Here is a 17,134-nt window from a genome sequence, read left to right as displayed (position 1 = left end):
TGGGCGTTAAAAGAGGTAATCCGGTGATTTAGTATTGCACCACCGTATAGTTGTGAGACTCACATGAGACAGATTTAAAAAACTGATCAAATAGATATCCTGACTTTTAGTCTGCAGAACGGGAGAAGCTCCGAAAACACTGGATTCCCATAATGCCACTCAATAGAGTCCTTCATCAGACACCCCATGCTTCCTAAATGCCCATTTCTTTCAAACTCCACATGTCCGGTTTGTAACACAGGCTTTCTTTTAATAACTTGAAGTCTAAAGGGGGAAAACACCTTGCCAATCTTCTAAATATCACTAATTAACATGTTATATCTTTGTTTCATCTGCACAGAGTTGTAAAAACAACAAGTTGTGATGTGTATGGAAAGTTACATGCTGGGACTATTTTTTTCAGTGTGTAAAATGTAAATAAACTAATGCTAAGCTCATCAGAGGAGCTCTATGTACAAAAAGTAGTCTACACAACAAAATATGGATTAATTCTGGTATTTGGTCAGTGGATCAGACTGAAACACGCAGTGAGGAACAGTAGAAGAAGAAATAGCCACAGTGAGATGTTAGATGAAGCGCTGCTGGCGACAGGTTTTTTTTTTTTTTAACTGCGGCTAGAGAGAAAGACGGAGGTATAAAAATCGAAATAGGAAATTTTTTTAAAAATCAAAAGGAAGACTGAGAGGTAAATGGGATACAGATAAATGGAAAGAGGATGAGGAGGCTGGGCCGTGTGTACACACAGCAGACGGAGGGGTGGGGTAGGGCGAGGAGCGAAGAAGAAAGGTTACAGAGAAGGGAAAAGGGGGAGGAGGGAGGAACAAAGGATTTGTAGATGAAAGAGAGAAGGGATGATTAGGGATCTGGAAACTGACATGCATGGATTTGACACAGTATAATTGGTGTTAGGGAGGCTAAGGCGGAACAGTCGGAGGAGGAAGAAAAGGGGGAGATGGAGAGGAGCATGAGGGATAGAGAAAATATGAATACAAAGAGAGGAGAGAGAAATGTAAGGAGAGAGCTCAAGAAACTAAATTGGATGCTGTAGTTTTGAACCAATTTATGTGCTGAGACAGGATCATATTTCCATTACACACCAGACAGTCACAGCTGGATTATATTATCATTATCATTACTAGCATAATCACTATTAAAGTGTTCGCTGGCCGACACGCACAATATCTACATCTCCCACTGGTTTAGCGATGCATACATATACAACACATCCACATGTGCATCTCCATGGGGACCAGCGTGCTATTACTTCTGGTTTACTTTTTTTTTTTTTTTTTTTTTAAATATAATTCATAGAAATGTGAGATTGTGTTGGGAGAGAGTTGGGGAGAAATGCCCGAAACCCCCGCTACTATTTGAAGTCTAACAAATCTGTCACACTTTAAACTTCATTCAAACTAAACGGGTCATCACGCTTTGAACTTTATTGGTTGAAAATCAAGCTTTTAGCGTTACGCTTTTTGATATCTCTTATTGCCAGAGCGGGTGAAGTCATCAGTGATATTAAACTCTCTGTGCTGCGGTGGTTTTCTAAACGAGAGGGGGGGGGGGGGGAACTTCAAGCGCTTTTATTCACACAGTTTTCACCCTTTATACACCGAAATGTTCGGCTGTGTCTCCTTCCGCTCCGTGTCGGAAAAATCATAAGGGAAATAAGGGAAAGTTATGAGCTATAACTGTTGAAAGGAAAGGAGTGACTCAGTCTCCAATTCAATGCAAGTGTAACTGACACCTGGATGCAAACATACAGTATGTATATCATTGTGTGAAGTCTGCATAGTATACAAATGAAGGCCTTTAAATGAATTGTAGGCAATATGAGATTGCTCTACCACGGTTTGCATCCAATACTGTGCATGCTTTGCAAGCTAAAGTGATTAAACCAACAGTGACTCGGCAGTTTTAATTAGTCTCTCTCTCTCACACACACACACACACACACACACACACGCACGCAAACACACACCAAGCAAGGACAAGGACAGTATAATTTAGTATCATTGTTAATCTGCTGCCACTTTGCTGAACTACACCTTCCACACTTTTAGACACCACGCATACAAATCAAAACAGATGGTTAATTGACAACACCTATGCTGATACTTTTCATACTGTACGCTGGAAACTTTGATTGCATTACATCATATTTTGATATCTTCACCCCGTTACTGTGTGAAAACACCTTAGCAACCGTGCCGAACATCCTTGCAAACATCTAACATTGAGTAAAAGCCAAGCAGAAATTTGAAAAAAAAAAAAAAAAAGTGAAGAAAAGTTTTAATAAAGTGGATCTCTTATAAGGCCAAGCTGGGTTTATCATGCCTATCTAAATATAAGAACATATGACTGAGCAGTCTTCTCTGTAATACAGTACGATGTTGGAAACTGTGAAACTAAAACTACATAAAAGTTGGCGTTTGACTTGAAGAACGCTTCTTCATTTCATTTCCACCCTGGTAATTGTAGTTTTTCTGTCACACTTTTGTTTGTGTTTGTTTGTTGGTTGTTGTCGTTTTGGACACTAACACCAGGAGTCTGCAAAGACACGCACGAAAACCACCGGTACAGTTCTTTCACACGTGAAAATATACGAATAAGGTGAAAAAGTAATTTCTCATTTCCTTGCGATTTTAAGTGCATATCATTAGATGTGTAGAGTAAAATAATGTGTTAACACAACCCCTAACTACTGTAGCTACATGTTGGTGATGACAACGGACAGGGATAAAAAAAAAAGAACAGCTGAATGAATGTAAAGGGGGGGGGGGGGTGCTGGCTTTATCCCAACAGCCAGCCAGTTTTAAATCAGAAAGTCACAACTGGTCACTCAGTGTAGGTGATTCTGAGTCAGAAAGTCAGCAAAATACTGAAAATATCTTATAGGAAAAGATTCATTTCACTGCTGGCGGTGGATACTTAATATTTAAGTGGTATTAGAGAGAGGAGGATGTATTTAAGTATGTATGAACACAACTGAGTCTGGCTGTGCGTCTGTGTGTGTGTGTGTGTGTGTGTGTGTGTGTGGTGTCGGCAATCCTGCTGACTCCAAACAGAAGAGACAAGGACAGGTTAAAGCTCAGGACAGGCTAGCTGCCTCCTGAATGATGATATTATGTGTGTATGTGTGTGTGTGTGTGTGTGTGTGTGTGTGTGTGTGTGTGTGTGTGTGTGTCACTCCCTTGGCAGAGTGCAGTAGACACCGGCGATCACTGTTTGAATTCCAATTGTTGTATGAAGGCATATACTTATTTGCATGCAGCCATGTGTGTGTGTGTGTGTGTGTGTGTGTGCACACAGGTGAGTAAAAGTCAATATCAGTCACACTCCTATATATATCTACCATGCAGCAAGGACCCAGTATACTATGTGTGTGTGTGTGTATGTGCGTGCGTGCACATGCACTAAGTGGTTGTACAAGCACAGATGATGCTGACTGGACCGTGAGTCGCCTCAGTGCCGAGCTGTCTGCTTGTGTGTGTGTGTGTGTGTGTGTGTGTGTGTGTGTGTGTGTGTGTGTATGTGTGTTTAAATCAAATATCATTTATTGTAGAAGCAGCTTATCCGCTGTTACACAACAACTGGCTTTGAGTCAGACGTTGAGCGATCCACTTATAACCTCAGCAAGGTCGCAACTGCTGAGGTTGTAAGTGGATCTGTGCGCGCTGAGACCAATCAAAAGGGGAAAAAAAAAATAAATGGGAGGTGAAACGGAAATTATAAAAGAGGGTGTTTAGGCCTCTTTGCTGGCTGGCTCGGCTCAGCTTACTTCACACACACTCACCGCTTACAGTGTGTGATTAATTGCTTCACACAGTGCACCAAAGAGAACAGCTTTGCATTAATTGTGTTTTTTTGGCCACCCACTCCGCTCTCTTTTAGTTTGCTGAGTTTCATAAACAAGAATCTGGATGTGTTCGACAGCGTATACCTCTCGAAAGCAGAGGACGGATGGTTTGTAATTCATCATGATACGATATCAGCGTGTGTCTGTCTGTGACCTTGAGTGGGCACAGCCAAATCACTGTATTTGAACAGTGTTTCTCATCGCAGTCGTTCTGGGTTAATTACATTTACTGTGGGTGTAGCCAGAGGTGAGCTAGGATGTGTTCAAAATTGAGTTTTCATCATTTTCTTCTAAATAAATGTTTCTTCTCTACTCTTTTGCAGCCGCTTTGAAACGTGTCTGCTCCTACTTGGCGAGTATGATGATCCACTAAATTTTGTTTGTAGTATTGCATAGATTGTGAAACTGTTAACAAAAGCAGGAAATGCTGAACAAAGCTGTTTGTTGGTATTAAAATCATTTCAGTTGAAAAAACAACCATCTATTATTTGCTAGACAAGTTTCCATTGACTTTATATGCAAAAATCATGGTTTGTTATATATGGTAAAAGCTAATGATGATCCTAATTTGTTCCCAAGTTGCTAAACGCTGCAAAAAAGAAAAAAAAAATATGCAGAAAAGAGATAAGTAACAGCTTTTATCTATATGGTGTAATAACGCTGCTCTGCATCACAAGCCAGTTGTCACTCTATCTTGGAGGATCTCGCTTTGCTGAAAAAATGATTCCTTTAAGACCTTAACGTCATCATGGAAGATCTGACAAAATCCTTGTCCACTTCCGACTTCCTTCCTGCCACACAGTCAGTATTAATAGCCAATGAACAGCTGTAGGTAGAGCGCCTTGCTAAGCCGCCTCTCTTCCAGAGTTGTAAGTAAAAGGATGTCCTTTGATTTCCTTTCCTGAGCTTCTTTCTCCACCAGCTAAAGCAGCACTACCCCAGAGGGCTATGAGAAGGTTTCCTTCCTGGATAGCGATTAAAAGAATAAAATAAAATGCTAATTTTGCGATGGTATCAGGAAACTAGTTAGCATGCCTGAAACAGCCACAACACAACAGCACCGTTCAATGAACAGATACTCAGGAACAGGAACGAGACTGGAGCACCGACACCTCCGTGCGGGAGCAAAACTACAAACAACAACGAGAACGACATAGTCGGACACATTAATGTGGATACGATTGGGTCGTAAAGTGCTTGTCCTGAGCGCGGCGCTGAAAGAAGGGTCACACAACAGCCGAGGAGAAACAAAAGCAGACTGCAGTCAGCACATTCCTCCGCATCGGCACACAGGCTGGTCTGGCCTGCTCCACAGAATGACTCACAACAGAAAAAGAAAACATATTATTGCAATGTTCAACGGACATATTGTAACTTCCATCTGTGACCTATTTACAGGGTGTATTCTTTATATTTTATAGTTTTTCAATATTCTAATGATTTTTATCCCGTTTAAATGTGTAAGCGATCTTCTCGAGAAGCCTCCAGAACCGCTCGTTTCCTGAGGATAAACAGCTTCATTTAGTCATTTTGTATTCCTCAATAATTGATAATTGAAAGACCCACTTGTGAAAGTGTAAAGCATTCTGCATATCCTGCGAGGCCGACCGGGCTGCAATCTATTTGATTTCAAAGGAAATATTCAATAAACTCTCAAAAATGTTTAGCATCTCGGAGTACTGACGCTGGTTTAATATGTACACACATCCAATCACTTTTCCAGAAGATTTCCATACACGGGAGATTGCTTTCCTATCCTTTTTTTTTTTTTTTTTTTGAGTTCATTAACCAAATTCTGTCAGTCTCCTCTTGTGGACTGGCCAACTGCCTTCACTAACTCACAGTGTTGTGGAGCTGTGCAGCCATGTGGAAAACTAGGCAATTAAGCTGCAGGAAAATGGCCCAAATGGGTTGAGGGACCTTGGAAGTGCATCTAACTCTCTCTCACACACACTCACACACACACACACACACACACACACACATACAAAATATATATTAAAAAAAAAAAAGTCACTTTGTTTTGTTTCTTTTGCTGGGTCATTTTGTCGTTTCTTAGACTGGATAGACAGCAAAACAGAATCGTGTATTGATCCTATAGTGTGAGTGTGTGTGTGAGTGTGTGTGTGTGTGAGAGACTCTGAGGGGAAATAGTGCTCGGGCTCATTCATCACTTGGGACCAATCGAACAGCAGTCATCATGGTAATCAATGACCATGTCACTGATAAGGAGAAGAAAGCTACAGACACAGGAATTCACACTCTCTCTTTCTTTCACACACACACACACACACACGTACACACTCTACGGTGCGCACAGGTGTGAGATTGCCTTAGCTCCCGCTGCATTAGCGGAACGAAGCCTTCAGAGCAGCTACAGCAGTTCTTTGTCTTCATGATTAGGCTGTTAACATACACACCGATCTGAGCTCCCCTCTCTTCCACTTTCTTATTATTCCCTTGATGTCGCATCAATTCATCTCTCTGTTCCTGTCATCCGTCTGTCACCCAAGCCAATAAAGCATCTCCATCCTTTCTCCCTCTCTCTCTCTCTCTCTCTACTTTCACTCTCTGTATTTGCTCTCTACTTCTACATCTCTCCACACGTCCTTCCCTTCCCTTTGGCTCGTTCCCTCCAACCCCGGCTCTTCATCGACTTTCTCTCCATCTCCCGCCCTCGCTCTCTTAAATCTCTCATCATTTTTTTCCGCCAGCCCTTGTGAGAGCTCGCTGGCTAATTTTCTGCTATGTTAAAGCTGCCTGCCCACCACGGACCTCTCTTCAAAGCGACAATTTCTTTTTCTCTTTATTTACAATATAGTGGCGGTGCTCGCTGACAGCACATCTTCAACGCGCAGCTTGGCAGTAACACAGTTGTAATAGAAACACACACACACACACACACACAATTTCTGATAAAGTACACCATGATTCAAACTGTTTTTTTTGTTGGTGTTTTTTTTTTTTTTACTAGTCACACAGCAACACCAGGAGCACGGACAAACGTTTTTCCAAAGCTTCTGTGAGCAGTAGTAGCTTGAAAAGCAGCGCATGGTGAACACAAGCCCTAATTGATTCCAAGGGATGAAAACCTGTCGGGCAGCGAAAGAAATTAGATTAGTACCAGTTCCACTTATGACAAGACGACAGGGATACCATACAAAAACGATTGAAAGCTATTTTAGTCTCACGGGATTTTTCTTTTTTTTTTTTTTTTCCTCTGTCTATCTCATATCAGCATATCCTTGCAGCCACAGTTTCTTTGTTGGTGACAGTCTATTATTGCCCGTCTATAACTCATCCCGGAGGATGAAAAGCTAACGCTGACAAGATGACAAGGTAGGGGATTCTTGACAAAAAAAACTTGTTCAAAGTTGTTTAATTCTGCATTTGTTCACTCGGGGTCTTCGAGTCTCTCCACACAGACTCCAAACTAAACAAGATCCGATGTACGGTTGGACATGGAGCTGAAAATTTACACCGCATGAGGATAACATATGATGAATCTGTAATGAACCAAACCTGAGTGATTGTTTTTGACTTAATGGCAAATAATGTAGGAATATGCCCATAAAATCCAGTCTTGAACACTCTCAAATATCCTACAGACTTTTTTTTTTTAAGACTTCCTAATCCTCTGCTTTAATCATTTGTGTCTGACATGATTTTCCCCAAAAAACACTTTAATGACCTCATTAAAAATTCTTATTACATCTCCTCCTTCTCCCTCCAATATATTCTTAATTTCAAAAGTTTAACTGTGTGACAAAAGACGTCTCCTACTTCAAGTCCATTCTCCTCCTTTGACCGGAGGGAGGAACTTTAAGAGTCACCAAAGTTAACTTCTGTTCATATCCACTCTAAAGTCTTCAGTTTTAAATCCAAGTGCGAGGCCAACTTCGGTTGTTTATGAGACTAATGCTTTGTTTATTCAATACAGGGAATTGATTAGCGTCTAAAGCTGAAAATGTTCAAATGTGCTTTACAGAATTTATAAGACAAGGCACAATGAGACAATTGATTTTCATGGAGCAACTGGGTCATTGCTTTAGTAAATGGAATACAATTCATCAAGGGGAGGTAATGAAAAACTATGGGGAGTACAAAGATTATATATACCACTCACATTCATCATTTACTCACAGTGGCCGCTTAAGAGATGTTTCCTCCATTCTCAGCTGCTTTCACATGTAGATTTAACTATAAAAAAACAGTCTCAACTTCAATCCACTAACCCGAAGACTGTATCACTCATTCTGTATATTTTATGGTCAATTGTCTGGACCAACAGAGAAATCCTGGACCTTTCCTCACCCGTCTATCAGCAGCAGTCTGGTAAAAGGTTACGCAGATATTGCCTTGAACTTTCTGACCCGAACTGAGCAACATTGTGTGTGCGAGAAGGTATGTCTACACATTTGAATCAAAGAGAATGAAAAGAGAAAGAAAGATCAAAGGCTGCCTTAACAGTGGCGCTGGAAGCATCCCAATTTCAAGTCTAACGCCCTCAAATCAGTTCAATTTAAACAGCAAAAACTTGAAAACAATGTTTGCTCAATGCTGAGAAAATGTTATATAATTAACCTGAGACAGCTGTCATGGGTTTCTCAGCTTGAATGAGCAGCATTTGGACGGAGAACAATGAGATGCAACATCAGAAACTATGGCCACCTCCAGATTACCAGCAGTAATCAACAGTAACCACACGGGGGAACACGAACTATGTGTAAAAATATAAAATGATGATGATGCCGGGCACATCGCAGACAAGGTCAGGAGCACAGGAGGGCAATTAAAAAGGAGGTGACCCAACGCTTCTATATCAAAGGGAGCAACAACACCTGAAACCGAATCTTGGACTTAGAATTGGCTATCCCGCTGTCTGGTGGGTGCTGAACCAAAATCAAACAGTAACATAACACACAACACACGCCATTGAAATGTCATAAATCAAGACAACATGTGTCCCTAATGTTACTCTGCTCATGTGTCATTTCAATTCTGGTTCAAAACGGTATCAAATATGACTCGGTTTATACGCTGGAACAATCTTATCAAGCCTGCAGAGCGAATGAAATCAGAGAGGGAATTTGTGAGCAAAGTGTGAGTAAGAGTAAGTGAAAACAAGATAGGCAAAAGTAATATGGAAGTCTGTGTGTGTGTGTTGACTGAGGTCCAGAGTGGAGAACTGATTTCTCTGAGGCTCAGAAGCAGCTAGTCTGTGAATACCAATCAGAGGTAATTAATAGCAGCTAATGGACTCTCACTCTCTGTTCCCGTCTCTCTTCCGTCTCTATTTGTTCCTCTCGCTCCTTTTTATTATGCAGCATTAATGCATACGGGAATGAATGATCATTCTTTTCTTTTCTTCTTTATTTACTTTCCTAATCTAAAGGCTTCCAGAAAGACACTTTAACCTTCCATAACTAAAGAGGGTTTATAACTGTAGAAGTGCTTCCAAGTAAATGATAGAGGGTACATCATACAGTGAACCAAAATAAAACGCAAAAGACTAGTCTTTGTGAATCCTGGCGTCTATTGGTGAAAAGCAGAGTACTGAACTGACCCTCTGCTATTGGCTGGTCTTTGGTGCCAGGTAATGTTGCCATCTGTTGTATTTTATGAGCTGTGTGCCAATTCAGTGCCCGCATCCACCCTTCAAAGACCACATATCAAAACCAAATACATCATAACCGGTGAGTAATGTTGTCCCACTCCAAAAGACAAAAGCATACGAGAAGTGCAGCCTTCTGTACAAATTGGAGGACAAAACCCTTGTGTCAATATCCCAAAAAAATACTTTTGTAAAATTGTCATGACACACTTCCATGGCCAAGACCAATGAAAAAGCCACAGTAAGTTGTGAAAATATGAAGCCAGATGCTAAACTCCGCTGTTTATTCTTGTTAGCAGACTGGACAAGTTGCCACTGAAAACTGTTATAATCAATTATAAACATAATACAGATATGAAAAATGAACCATTGCCGGGCTACAGACAAGCACCCAGTTTGGTCCAGATTGAAACATCTCAACAATTACTGGATGAAGTGCCATGAAATTTGGTACAGACATTCATGTTTCCCAGAGGATGTATCCTACTGAGTTACTGGCTATTCCTCTCATGCCACCATGATGGGACATTTTTTTTTGGTAAGTGTCTTGACAACTATTGGATGGACTAAACAACTTTGGTGATTTAGCCACCAGCAAGTCAAAGTATTCACTTAAGCACTGAATATCTCAAAATTGGATAAATTGACACAAAACTTTGTAAAGCCGTTCATTTTTCCAGACGGTGAACTGTAGTAATACTGTCATCACCTGAATGAAATATCTCGACAGCTATTGGATGGATTGCCATTAAATTTGGTACAACCATTTATGTCTCCATCATAATGAATTGTAATCATTTTGGTGGTACCTTAACGTTTCATCTAGTGCCATCATCAGGTCAAAATTTGAATCTGTTCAAAATTTTGGTTTATGGCTAAATTGCTGTAAAACGGATGACATTCCCATCAGCCTCTGCTGTACTTTGTCTTTAGTGTATAATTAGCACATGTTAGCATGTTAACTCGCTAAACTAAGATGGTGAACGTGGTAAACATTATATCTGTTAAATATCTGCATGTTAGCCTTGTCACAGTGAGTATATTAGCATTTAGCAGTAAAGCAGTCTTGTTACTTAAAATCTCACATATTCCTCTTGACTGCTACCACTTTTATGGTTTCTTCTTTCTTTCTCATAATAAATTTGCGAACATTTTGAACACCACTGTCAGTCCTAACACAATATGAAACTTTTGACCTTTATGCAATACGTGCACTGTTAGTGGCGCCCTCCTCCCCCTCAGTGGCTCAAAGTTCAACCCACGTCACTCATTCTGTCATCTAGCCGGAGGCTGAAGTAACTGCATCCATTAGGCTTCTACAGGTATCTTTCTTGTTTTTTTAAATCAGAATTTTTTATATATCAAACACTGAAGACTGTTTCCCATGTGAGATAAAAAAAAAAACAAAGTTGTGAGAGCTCAATACCAAAGATGCGGACAAAATCAACAATGAGAGCTTAATACCGGGGAAAATAAAAACAGTCTCAAAGAGATTACCGCAGAAATTACCTTTACCAGTTAAGTTAAACAGAGCTTATTTTCACCGGTCTGTTTCTTAGTAAGTTCTTAACAAACAAACAGCCTTAGTCCTGAAGATTAATCGATTATACTGTAACTAGGCAGTGATGTTGATCGGCAACCTCCATCTTACAGCTGAATGTAGGTGTCATGTTAAAGCCAAATCTGTTTTAATCACATCTGTTGCAGAGGTCTGTGATGCAGCAACAGCTCACTTCTGTGTTCTTTATAGGCCGATATAACACTGGAATCAATGGAGTACATGTTACTGCCAGAGACTTAGAGAGGGTGACGCAGAGTGAGACATTTCAAGTGAAGAGCAGAAAGAGAATAAATGACAAGCGTCACCGGGAAGAGATGGAGAGGCTGATGGGATATCGCTTGACGGCTGAGAGACAGCAGGGGGCAAGAGGACAAAGAGTATAGATGAGGTGTCAATGGAAAAAAGAATGACATCAAGGCTGATGATGGTGGGGTGGATGGAGAACATGCTGTACTTGCAAGCTCATTAAACAACGCTGTAATTGATGAGTGAATAAAGAAAGAGATGGGGAGATGAGTGGAGAAGAGAAAGAGTTGTCAAGGGCAGACAACTTGATGAAAGTGTCCTAATCACTGCTTTTTCCGACTAGAGGAAGATCAATCACCAACGACAACAGGAAAGACGGATGCAAAGAAAAATCCTCCTGGTGATCCTCTCGTTTCCGGAGTTAGCTCTACCGCGGCTTTTCACATCATTACTGTGTGTTTTTCTGCAGTCCGCTTAAGGGATATTTCAGGCTTTTGATAACACTCTCATGCTGATGCAAGACCCTCAGAAACACCTGTGTTGGCTGTTGGTGTGAATGGGTCAACGTGGATTAATTGACAAGAGGCCACAACTGGGCTCAAAACTGGGGATTTGGAGATTCAACTTGTGGTCAATATGGTCACATAGTGGGCAGCCTGGAGGTCTTTTTTTCCCTTTTAGTTGATGAAACAACTTTTCAATCTTCCATCATGTTGAGTGTCATTCAAAGTGTCAAGTGTGGCTGATTGAGTTAGCAGTCAATATCAATGTATACTGACAACTTCAATAATAAACATCAAACTTCAAGTTAAGCAGCACTATTAAGGGCACTATGGTTGGAGACTCAATTCTTGTGTGACTAGTAACTATTGGATATTTTCTTGTAATGGATCATCATGAACCCACCGTGAGTGATGAGTATTCTGTGTCCTACCGACTGGGGTACCCTCAGACCCTAGAGGTTCACTTTTTGTCATATATCACATGTGCTTTATTCTATCATTCCAATTTTTCATGACTTTGTCAATCAATTTGTTCCTACTGACTTCATATCATTGTTTTCTGTTTCTGTTTTAGTTGTGTTGTGATTTTTAAAAATATCAACATATTGGGGTCCTGGGGAACCCCAGTTAAAAGCACTCAATTCCACCAATGTAGTTTTAATAGATGGACCTATTTATTGAGGTTTGCCATGGGTCCTAATTTGTAGTATCACACACTATCTGCATTACCATTTTACAGCTATGCAAAGACTACTCCTTCTTTTATATTTATGGTTACATAACATTGCCATGTTCATTAGAGTAAATATTGACGGTAGAATTCAAGAGAAAGTTGATTTAAGTCCACTGCATACTGGTTTTAATGGAATACACTACAAAATACTGGTCCACCAAAACACTAGATGGACGTGTTTTGTATTGTTGATGATACTGGCTACCAAAAGTTTATATACTCTCATATACATTGTGATAGAGAGCAGTGCCTCTAAGTGGTTTGTAGAAAATGACTGCTTGATCACAAAATACAAGTTCATCGCGCATTACCAAAAAAAGAGAAGACTTATCAGACTCTTTTAAACCTGCTCTACATTAACGCAGGACTATAAATCTGGCCTAAACATACCAGCTTCGCTCCAACATCTGATAAAAGCTGTGTGCCCTGGACTGTCTGAATTTAGCTCTGGGAGCCAGTGACCATTTAGTGATTGTTAGATGATTAGGTGGCTAATCTCATAGCAAATCTGTGCATGCCCTCCTTTGTAACCTGATAAGGAACAATATAATTAACTTGCTACTCTCTAAGCTTTGACACTACAAAAGCACAAAGGAGTAATGAAGGGTTTTACCTCCAGTTTGGCTTTGAAGAATTTACTTTTCCATTAGACTTGACTGTGAATATTTTTCACAACTGATAATGCGACAGCAGATTCTGACCAGTAACACACACTGATTTGGATAAGATGTAAGAGATGAAACCAGTCATGAAGCCCATGCTAAAAACATAATCTGCCCAACCAATGATGCTATATGTACCATACGTCCTTATTAGCTCAATGTACTTCTGCAAACAATGTTGAGAAGTACACCACACAGGCTTTTGTCATCAAATATTCTGCGTGGGAAGTACAGTTGTGCATGTGAGCCTGCCCCCTGGTGTGGTATGAATCGCTGTGTGTCATGTTAGCGATAGACTGGAGCAGCAAATCTGCAGAATTCCCTGGTCATGTGTGCATTTCTGCAGAGCGACTGAATCAAAGGATTGAATAAAGACCTGATAATCAACACCACACTGCCCTGTTCTGATGTATGTTCACCCTGATCAGGAAAACTATTTGACAAACAACTGTAGAAAACCCTAAAACAAGCTAAACTCACAGATTCCTGTTCCTTCCCTTCCTTTAAGAAAAGGAGACATAGTGTGAGAGGTGTTTGAGGCTGGTTAAAAAAAAAAAAAAAAAACTAATTTTCTCTGTCTTTCCTTTCCTCATCTCCTGCTAGAAAGGAACAGAGTCTATCATTTCTGAGAGCAGTTTCTTGGATGTGGCAGAGCAGTAGAGCTAATTTATGGGTCAATATAAACTTCCATCACCACAGACTGAAGCTGAAAGCTGTGCTGGCCTGCGGCAGAGATGAAGAATGGAGCAGAACCTCTAAATCGTAGACACAGAACATATAGGACGGAGAGGAAAAGACTCGTGCAGAGTGTCACAGTAGAACAATATATAGAGGCTACAAAAATACAAACACACGTAATTATATACGCTCACATTTACACTCTTGAAGAGTTTTTTCCAAGAAGGAGAATTTAAAAGCCTTGCTCAAATATTCTCTGCCGCCTTTACGAAAACCTGACCATGCCGCCAATAATAAAACCGCCTTTAAGAGCATTGCGTTCAATGCATCGCTGCCAATAGCAATTACAATTGTGGAATCACTCCAGGGCGGCACGAGGTGAAAAGACGATGTAACAGGGTGATAGTTTAAGTAATTAGTGCTGGCCATTAAGAGCATAATTCATGTTTCTAACAGGAGGCAGTAAATTTGTTAGATATGAACCACAGACGGAATACAGAACAATCAACTGCAGGAGGATGGGACCGACAACAGAGGAGAGAGCCAAAGTACAAATGTTATGGATCAACTAATTTCTCTATTAAGTGCAGATTTTCACCTGAATGCATCAATGGAATGAACAAAAGTTAGAATGAATGCAGCCATTGTGTGTTTTAAGCACAATGCTGTAAAAACTGCTTTGTGGAAGCCATGAAGGGGTCTGTAAAAATGTTTTTTTTTTAATAGTCAGTATTTGGCTACTTTCTAATCGACCTTTTTCACAGCAGACATCTTGACATGTCATAGCAGGAAAAGCACAGGTGTAATTAATAACCTTCATTAAGGCTGTATTCCAGCTAAGGTGTTGATTCTGTGGCTTCATGAATTACCTCAATGGAACAGAGCCATCATTAATGTTATTAATTACACCTGTGCTTTCCCTGCTATGACAAGTTAAACTGTCAGCCTTGAAGAGAGTCTATTACAGCCTCTATTTTATGTAAATTAAAACATGTTTTAAAGCCAAATCCTTTTTTTTCCCCATTATAGAGGTTTAAGATTCATAGCACAGGCAGATGGGGCCTCATATATCTGGATAAAATGTATTTCCACACGAAAATAAATCAAGGTTCAGTAGGTCACCGATGAGGCAGGACCTTTGCCTCGCACTAAGCCGGGAACAACCCTGTCTCATAAATGAATGTGATGCATGACGGCAGCTGCTGCACGCTAAAACTGATTTTAGACAGTTCTCACAGGTAAAAAAGACACAAGGAGTGCATTATGTGCCGAGCTGCTGCTTTGGACTATCGCACATTATGGGGTGAGATAGGGTAAGTGATTAGTCTGAATTATAACAAGGCTGGATGTGTTGCTGAACAGTTTCTGCTTAAATCTTCATTTCAGTGCTAAAAAGAAAAAAAAAAAAGTTTTTTAAATCCTCAAATCTTTGATTCTCACTGCAGCCACTTCTGCTGTGTCTTTAGATGTTGTAGAATATACTTCTAATTTCCCTTGGTTATAATTATGTGATCCCTGCTAGTGTGAAATGTCAATAAACAAACACAATTTGTAAGCAGCACTATATCCAAGTCTGTCCCAGTCAGTCTGTTGTTTACACTATTAAAATGTGCAATGTTTGGGATCCTGTTTGATCGCACGTCTACTCCACTCATTACCACTCCTCTGCTAAATCTTCCAGTTGCACTGTTCATAAATTGCATTTTCATGACAGCTCCATTATAAAACTATAACATGGGAGACACTGAGATGGGGGTGAAGGGGGCTAACTGCAACATATGCGGCAATGTTCAATAATTCTGGCCCCGAACAACCTCATTTCAATTCTAGCTGGCAAGGACAATAATCTTTCACGGGGCGGCGGTGAAATCCCCCTCTGTGGTATCTCAAGATTTATCTCATTTACCGAAGAGGCTGAACGAGGCGAATTGCTGATGTAACCCAGTGTAAACACAGAAGTGTTGCTGCGGAAACTGATTTAGAGCCCGCATCGATACCCGGAGAGAGCGAGTGAGCGACAGTGAATGCAGGAGGAGAGAATTTAAATTTAACATTCTCTTTACTGCTCCACTACGGCAAACAAAAACTAATTTAGTTCAATATAAGAACAATGTCTTTCAGCCTCCCCCCAGCTGAAGAGAAAAAAAAAAAACGGACTCACAACTCAGCAAACCTGTGCGAAAACACACACGTACAATACGGTGCCGAAAAGTTCATTAAAAGTGTGAAGATAAGATGTGATTATTTGCAAAGAGGAAAGATGTCAAACTAAATCACGAGACTTGGAAAATATGCGAGAAAGTTTTTTCTGTGTCTGTAAATTAAGATGTCTGCTGAAGAGGACACTGCAAAAAAAAAAAAATTACAATTTATTTAAGATATATTTTTAATTAGTTCCTCATTTAAGAGCTGTGACTGTATCCCAGCAGTTCCTCTAGCACTGAATAGGTGTTTCCCTGCCTTTATGAGCTCGTAACAATGAAGGAACCGGTAATTAGTCTGAATTTCACTACAAAGCTTTAGTGTCCCATGGTGGTCACTAAAGCTCTCCAATGAGTTTTTTTTTGCTGGTCAGGGTGTAATGGCATTTTTCTTCTTCTTTGTAGTGTTATTGTAGGGAAACGCTGAATATATAGACAGAATATTTTGGTGAGAAAAGGTAGTATTGAAGTATTATCAATCAAAAGTATTAGTACTGGCCTTCAACATCCCATATAAACACAAGTGGGACACTAATGAAAATGATGATGGCTCCCCGTGAGGCCAACAGATGGGGTGGGACGTGTGGGGCTCTTACAGTCTCCAACTACATTTAAATGTATTTTCAATTTGTCATCGTTTGCAGCATTGTGCTGTATTAAAGAAAACACTGTTCAATAAGGTTCCTGTGTCATTGTTTGGGTTATTCCTCTGTTTTTCAGCAAGACGTGACAAAGAAAGAAAGAGAGAAAGAAAGAAAGAAAGAGGAAGGAAGGAAGGAAGGAAGAGGAGGAGAGAAAAAAGGCGAGCAAACCAAAAACCAACACAGAAAGCGAGTTTATTGAGTAGCTGATCAATGAGTGCAGCCTCAGCCACGAGAGGACTCAAAGAAAAAAAAAAAAAGAAAAAAAAAAGAGAGTAGAAAAGAAAGCAGGGACACAAACACTTCTGACCGCTGATTACAGCCTTGGAGAGAGGCAGAGAGCGAAACGTGCGTACAGCCTTGGATGAAAAGACTGAATAGCAAGCGTAGTGAGCTTTGCAAAATGACAGGGTGATTGATAAATGGACAAAAAAAA

At 40.3% G+C, this 17,134-nt stretch overlaps 1 protein-coding gene across 3 annotated transcripts in view; it reads right to left on the bottom strand.

Annotated features, from left to right (window-relative positions):
• The window catches only part of LOC122968247 (poly [ADP-ribose] polymerase tankyrase-1-like), an 82,790-nt gene that overhangs the window by 54,740 nt on the left and 10,916 nt on the right, over positions 1-17,134 (bottom strand). The gene's annotated exons all lie outside the window — the stretch shown is intronic.

This window comes from Thunnus albacares, chromosome 18 (assembly GCF_914725855.1).
Source record: "Thunnus albacares chromosome 18, fThuAlb1.1, whole genome shotgun sequence".
NCBI classification, from domain to species: Eukaryota; Metazoa; Chordata; class Actinopteri; order Scombriformes; family Scombridae; genus Thunnus; species Thunnus albacares.
The sequence above is the reverse complement of the archived record's forward strand: the minus strand, read 5'-3'. Positions and strand labels throughout refer to the sequence as shown.